Here is a 7514-nt window from a genome sequence, read left to right on the forward strand (position 1 = left end):
GATACTGTCTGTCCTAGTATTATGTGTATGGTACACTCAAATGTACCAGGATGTCTAATGGCTGCACTTGAGAGCAATGCCTGTCCCTTACACCAATATTTTCACCACTACTGCAGTGATTATCGTCAGTACCATTATGCCTGTCACAGGAGGGTATTTGAAGAGAGCTCATTTTAGCTTTACTCTTTCCTTTTGCAGCCTCCTTGTCCTAGGACTCAGGCAGAAGTCCTTGGGCATTTGGCCAGAGAGCAATCTAATATAAAAATACTGCGCATAATGTTTTCCCTGTGATGACAATCCTTTATCCTTGAAACAATCTCCTACATGTCTATGTTTTCTCCCCTAAGAATGAGTTCTTCTCCAGAAGGTTCCTTGGACTCCCATGTAAATAGACTCCTGCTATTCCTACCTACTAAGACCTATAGATTTGCCCAGATATGCCAACTCTTAGGATAGATATATATCCAGTTTAAACTGAAATCCTTGCCATGCCATGCTGCAAAGATGTACACTGGATCCTCCATTTTCCTCACATTTGGGGTATAATTTGTTTGGACTCCCCAGTTCACGGTCTGTGGGATTCAAAGCCCTCCCAATGATTTCCACAAATTCCCTTTCCACTTCTTCATCATCCTGTGTCTCCCTCTCCCACATTTGTGTATGTATCCATTGCACCTACTTTTAGCATTGTGTAGCAGAAATGAAATAGCAATGGCTCAAATAGAGGATTATTTTCAGTCTAAGTCTATGATACCATTATTGCTTTGGCCCTTTTCTTCCTTCTGCTCCTGCACCTCCAGGGCATGGCTTTTACCCTCTTGGTTGCAAGATGTCTGCTTCACCTTCAGTCTCCTGATGACACTTCCAGTAGGAAAAAGAAGGGATTGTGGAAGAATCACCTATATGAAGAAACCCATATCCCAAGCAGTCCTCCAGTTACATTTCAGCAATATGAATTGTGTACTTGGACACATTTCACCCTAAAAAAAAAAGAAAAGAAAGAAATTCTGTTAATCAAGAAGGAGAGGATTAAGAGGACACTTATCATGATGAGCACTGAGTAATGTATAGAATTGTTGACTCAGGATATTGTACACCTGAAACTAATATAACACTATGTTAATTATACTAGAATTAAAATAAATAAAGAATAGAGACAAAAAGAAGGGGGTATGGTTATCGAACAGTTGTTAGCAATGGCTGCCACGGTGAGTGCCTTCCCACTTCTAATTTAAACCAATTTGAGCACACGGCTTTGTCACTCATCAGTTTCCACCAAAGGTCACTCCACACCAAACATTTCAAATGTTTAATAATTTTACTGAAGAGCTGAGATTTCTTCGGGTATAGCTCCCTCCACTTGCTACTCTGTTACTCCTCGTTTCTCATGAGCTGGGCCAGCCTATTTAATGCAGCATTCCTAAGATGAAGGCCGATACCAGCCATTAATAGAGTAACTTCCCACTCTGCCACATACATGATCTTCGATATAAAAATAATATTTCCCACAGTCACAGCATTGCAATCTCCAGGAAGCCAATATCATAGTCCATATTGAGAAATACTATTGTCCTGCTCTGAGGAACCAGTGCTTTAAAACTATTCTCCTGGGTTTTCACAGATTTTTAAAAATTCAGTGGGGTTGTGTCAGTTTGATAGTACAGATTCTGAAAGCTACTACATTAAAAGTTGGGAGACTCAATTCTTTTTGTTGTTGTTGTTGTTGTAACACTGAGAATGACTGCTCTAAGAAGTTGGAAAATTGTATCTGTTTCGATCCCCATGTTTCTCTGATGTAAAATGGAGCTGGGCGGGGTGATCTTTAAAGTCCCCAAATGTTTTTACCTGTGAGGCAAAAAATGGTTGTAATTGGCCATTGTTTTAAGAGAAAGGAGGAATATAAGAAAAGGAAGAGGAGGAGGAGGGGCAGGCGAGGAGAACCAGGGAGGGAGGGAAAGAGATGAGGGGGAGAGGGAGGGGCAGAACATCTGGCTGAGTCAGACAGTTATAACCTCATAGGAGGTAGGACTAAAGGGAAAATGTGACTACCTGATGCTCCACTTTTGGCTGTGGGTGGGCCCTTAGTTCTTTCTTATTTGTAAAGCAGCAGCAAAGGTCAAATCCCCCAGGAGACTTGGATATACTCATGTCCACTTCTGTACCATGTTACACGATGTTACTTCTCCACAAGAAGACACTAGTTCATGTCAAAGCTCTCCTCCCTCCTCACCATGCCTGCCTTATACCTTCCAAGCTTGGCACAGGGAATACCACCTCTCTGGGGCCAACGGGGAGGGGGCTCAACCCTTCGCCCACCTCCCAAATTGATGCATGTTTTGAGTTATGTGCTTTTCCTCTGTGCTCTTATGCTTTCTATGTTTCCTTCTATTAGATGTATCTTTTTTTTTAATTTTTTTGAATGTTTATTTATTTTTGACAGAGAGAGAGAGAGACAGACAGGACATGAGTGGGGGAGGGGCATAGAGAGAGGGAGACACAGAATCTGAAACAGGCTCCAGGCTCTGAGCTGTCAGCAAAGAGCCTGAGGCGGGGCTCAAACTCACAGACTGCTAGATCATGACCTGAGCCGAAGTCGGATGCTCAACCGACTGAGCCACCCAGGTGCCCCAGATGTATCTTTATAAACAGGTATAGTTATGTATTTACTTTGCAAAGCATTAAGTCAGCAAAATGTATTGAGTAGGTACTATGAAAGAATGCACTGTGATAGTTAACAAGGTCAAAGATGAATAAGATAGTGTTGCTTTCTTTTATTTTTAATATATTTTTAAAGTTTATTTTGAGAGAGAGAGAGAGAGAGAGAGAGCAAGCAAGCAGGGGAAGGGCAGAGAGAGACAGAAAGAGAGAGAGAGAGAGAGAGAGAGAGAATCCAAGCAGGCTCTGAGCCAACAGCAGAGAGCCCAATGCAGGGCTTGAACTCATGAACCATGAGATCATGACCTGAGCTGAAAGCAAGAGTTGGACACATAACTGACTGAGTTACCCAGGTGCCCCAACAATGCTGCCTTCAAAGACCGAATAGTCCACCAGGGGAAATAAAGGGAAATAAAAATGCTATAAGATAGGCATAGAAATCCATGGGAGCAAAGAGGAGAGGTATCTAACTAAAACTGAAGGAGTCAGAGATGGCTTTCTAAGGAGATTCCTAAGTTGAGACCTGAAGAATAAGAATTATCTAGACAAAGAGGAACTACAGTCAGGCACACCAAGCAGAGGGCACAAGCACAGGCCCCAGAAGAGAGAGCCAGATGGCATAGCTGGAGCTGTGAGAAATCAGTGTGGCTGCAGGAAAGGGCTGAGCTGGCGGTGCTGAGCAAAGGGCGCTCATGATGGTCCTGCGTACCAAGTTTAAGTTTATTTCGAACCCACAGAAGCCATGGAGAGGTTTTAAGTACAGGTGTGACATGAGCGTTTACACATGGATGCCACAAAAATGCATTTTTCTTCTGAACTCTTGATTTAAAAAAAATTCTGAATTCTAATCATATTTCTTTCTCTGTCTTACCTACTAGATTATGAATTTCTTTGAAAGCAGGGAAGATGTTTTGTCTTAGCAAAGCTTCTGCACATGTAGGTAGGCATTTAATAAATGTCTGTTGAGTGAAAGAATAAATGAATGAGAAGACAAATAGGGAAAGTATTATGGGAGGGAAAGTAAGCTTGTTAAATGTATTCAGAGATGTTGTGAAAGTGTAAGCAGAATGGAAAAGACCATGATACCTCAATGTCTTTAAAAGCTAAACTGGGATGAGCACTGGGTGTTGTATGGAAACCAATTTGACAATAAATTTCATATATTGGAAAAAAAAAATAAAGACCATTCTTTACCTAAAAAAAAAAAAAAAGCTAAACTGACACCTCCCAATCCTGAAGCTGCAGTGACTTCAGGCATGGGGCGATTTTTCAGTGTCTAATGTCTTGAAACTAAAAATACCTTAACAATATGCTGAATAGAATCACAGCAAATTTAGGGAAGAGGCAGAAGTGAATTGTTAAGAGGTATTTTCTTCCTCACATTAATATAATATGCAAATATTAATGTTAACCAGTATTTAATTGGTGAACTGTAATGTTAATAACATGATTTTTAGTTAAGAAAAAAAGCATCCTTGGCTAGGTGAGGACCATTTTTTGAGGTAAATATTTATGCCTACCTTTCATGTAACATTCAGATTTCTATATTTTAAACCACCTATACTACCCAACCTACTTCTAGGATGGTGTCTAGGAGTGAGTAGTAACTGGCTTCCATGTTTATAATTTCATTCATATTTCAGGAAGGATAAATGCATGCACAAATGGTAAGTGGAAAATTGCTATCATCTCTCTTAATTAACCGTGTCAATGGGAAGCCTACTTATTCAGGACCATGAATCTCTAACTAAGATTGAACCACACATTTGGTGTCATAGAATCTTAAACTACAGGCCTAATTCTTATGGAATAAACAGTTTCAAGGTAACTGGTCTTGCAAACTCACACCTATAAAATACAACAAATTTTATATATGGTTTTAATCTTTATTGCAAGGACCTTCAAATGCTTTATGGACAGATTAATCCTCATAACCTCTACTTGGGAGATGGCAAGTATTGTCTTCATCTTATAGAGTGAAAAATTGAGTCATCTAAAGGTCTTGGCTTGTATCCAGTTAGCAAACTGGAACGTGAAGGGGAAGAAAAAAAGCACCTTAAATCTGCTGCTTCTTGGTGTAGAGCCTCCGTCACTAAAGTTTGGCAGCAGTCTAGATGGTAAATTATGAAATTTATTCCCTCCTGAAATTCATTCTTGGCAGATGTTTTTCTATTGGTAGATTTCAAAATGTATGCTGCCTAATTTTAAATTAAATGAATGTATCATTTAATAAAGCTTGTATTTAAAAAAACCCATTCTTCATGCTTCAAGCCAATATTTTTGTTTTTAAAAATTGGCTACTTTTATTAAAATGTCTAAAAAATATATCATACATTTATATAAAATTATAAATGTGATACATGTATGATGTAAAGATATATGTCTGATATAGAAAAGTAGTAAAACCAATGCCAATGTACCCACAACCCAACTTATGAAATGCATTTCCAATAACTTTGAAGCCTTTTTCATCCCCAGGGTGGTTACCACTGAATGCTGTGTTTATCATTTCTTTGATTTTCTTTACAGTCTTACCACATGTGAACATATCCCCTAAACAAAAATAACACATTACTGTTTTGTCTGTTTTTGAACTCTCTATGAATAGAATTATACTGTATATCTTTTGTAACTTACTTCTTATGTCATTTTAACTCCAGGATTAATTCCGTTATGTATATACCACAATTTATTTTTCCATTCTTGTGTCAATTTACATTTCTGTTATTTGTATTTTCTTTTCCATAGTGAACAATGTTGCTATGGAAATTCCTGGAAGCAATGTCTGTCTTAGCTTGGGTTCCCCTAAGAGCAGAACTTGATATACTTGTATACAGATAGTTTATTTGGGAAGCGATCTTAGGACAAGCAAGAGTAAGGAACGAGGCATGTGAAACAGAAAGAGAGGAATCCAATAGAGGATGTTGCCTAATGGAAAAATGTTTGTGTCATTCCCAGATCCATGTGTTGAAACCTAATCTCCAGAGTGGCTGTATTTGGAGATGGGGCCTGTAAGGAAGGAATGAAGGTTGAATAAGCTCAAAAGAGTGGATCCTGATCCAGTAGAGTTAGTGTCCTTATTAAGAAGAGACACCACAGCATAAGGAATATGTCTGTGATATTGTAATGGTGCTGTATGGTGACACATGGTAGCAGCTACACTTGTGGTGAGCACAGCACAAAGTATAAACTTGTCTAATCACTAATGAACTAACGTAACACTGTGTGTCAAGTATACTCGAAAACAAAACAGAACAAAAAACCAAACAAACACAAAAGGGAGACACCAGACAGCTTGCGTTTCCTTTCTTTCCCTGCCATTGTGTGAAGACTCAGCAAGAAGACAGCCGTCTATACACCAGGAAAAGAGCTCTCACCAGGAACTGTATCTGCTGGCACATTGGTCTCAGAGTTATAGCCTTTCTCATAGCCTCTAGAATTATTAGAAAATAAATTTCTATTTTTTAAGCCACCCTGGCTATGGTATTTTGTTGTGGCAGTTCAAGAAGACTAAGACATTGTCCACTGCAGTTGGCAAAGTGTGGTTTTTGTCATCGATTTTTATACTTTTAGCTCTACATTTAGATCTTCAATCCATTTTGAGTTAATGTTTGTACATGTTGTGAGGTAGGGGTCCAACTTCATTCTTTGGATGTGTATATCCAGCACCATTCGTTGAAAACACTATTCTTTCCCTATTGAATTATTTTGCCACCCTAGCTGGCAATCAATTGACCATAAGTGTGAGGACTTATTTATAGGACTCTCAATTCCATTAAAATTGATATATGTCTATCATTTTGCCAGTACCATGTTGTCTTGATTACTGCATCTTTCTAGTAAGTTTTGAAATTGGTTATTCTGCACCCTTTAACTTTGTCCTTCCTTTTCAAGACTGTTTTGGCTATTCTGGGTCCTTTGCACTTCCATGAATTTTAGAATCCGCTTCTTAATTTCTGCAAAAAAGCTAGTTGGGATTTTTATAAGGATTGCATTGAATTTTTAGAGCAATTTGGGGGAGCATTGCAATGCTAATAATACTAAGTTTTCCAATCCATGAATATGGTATATTCACCCATTTATTCAGGTCTTCTTTTCTTTTTTCTCATGATGTCAGTTGTTTTCACTGCATAAGTTTCACATTTATTTTCTTAAATTTATTTCTAAGTATTTAATTCTTTTCATTATACTGTAAATGGATTTTTTTCTTATTTTCATTTTAGGATTGTTCATTGCTAGTTTATAGAAACAAAATTGATATTTGTATATTGATCCTGTACCTAACCCTTGCTGAACTTGCTTATTATTACTAATAACTTATAGTGGATTTCTTCGAGTTTTCCATATACATGATCATATCACTGTGAATGGATAGCTTTATTTTTTCCTTTCCTATCTGGATTCCTCTTTTTATTGTCTAATTGTCCTGACTAGGAACTTCTGTGTAACACTGAATAGAAGTGGTAAATGCAGACATGCTTGTCCTGATTTTAGTGATAAAGCTTTCAGTCTTTCACCATAAAGTATGATGTTAACTGTGGGTTTCTTGTAGATACCATATGCCAGATTAAGGACATTCTTTTCCACTTCAACTTTGTTAGTGTTTTTACCATGAAATGTTATTAAATTTTGTCAAATGTTTTTACTGTGTTTATTCAGATAATTATATGACATTTGTCCTTAATCCTATAAATATGATGATTTATTTTCATATGCTGAAAACTTCACATTCCTGTGTTATATCCCACCAGGTAATGGTGTAAAATCCTTTTAATATATTGCTGGATTAGGTTTGCTTGTATTTTGTGGAGGATTTTTGTGTGTCCATTCATAAGGGATATCAATCTATAAATTTTTTT

Source organism: Neofelis nebulosa, chromosome 1 (assembly GCF_028018385.1).
Source record: "Neofelis nebulosa isolate mNeoNeb1 chromosome 1, mNeoNeb1.pri, whole genome shotgun sequence".
Lineage (NCBI taxonomy): Eukaryota > Metazoa > Chordata > Mammalia > Carnivora > Felidae > Neofelis > Neofelis nebulosa.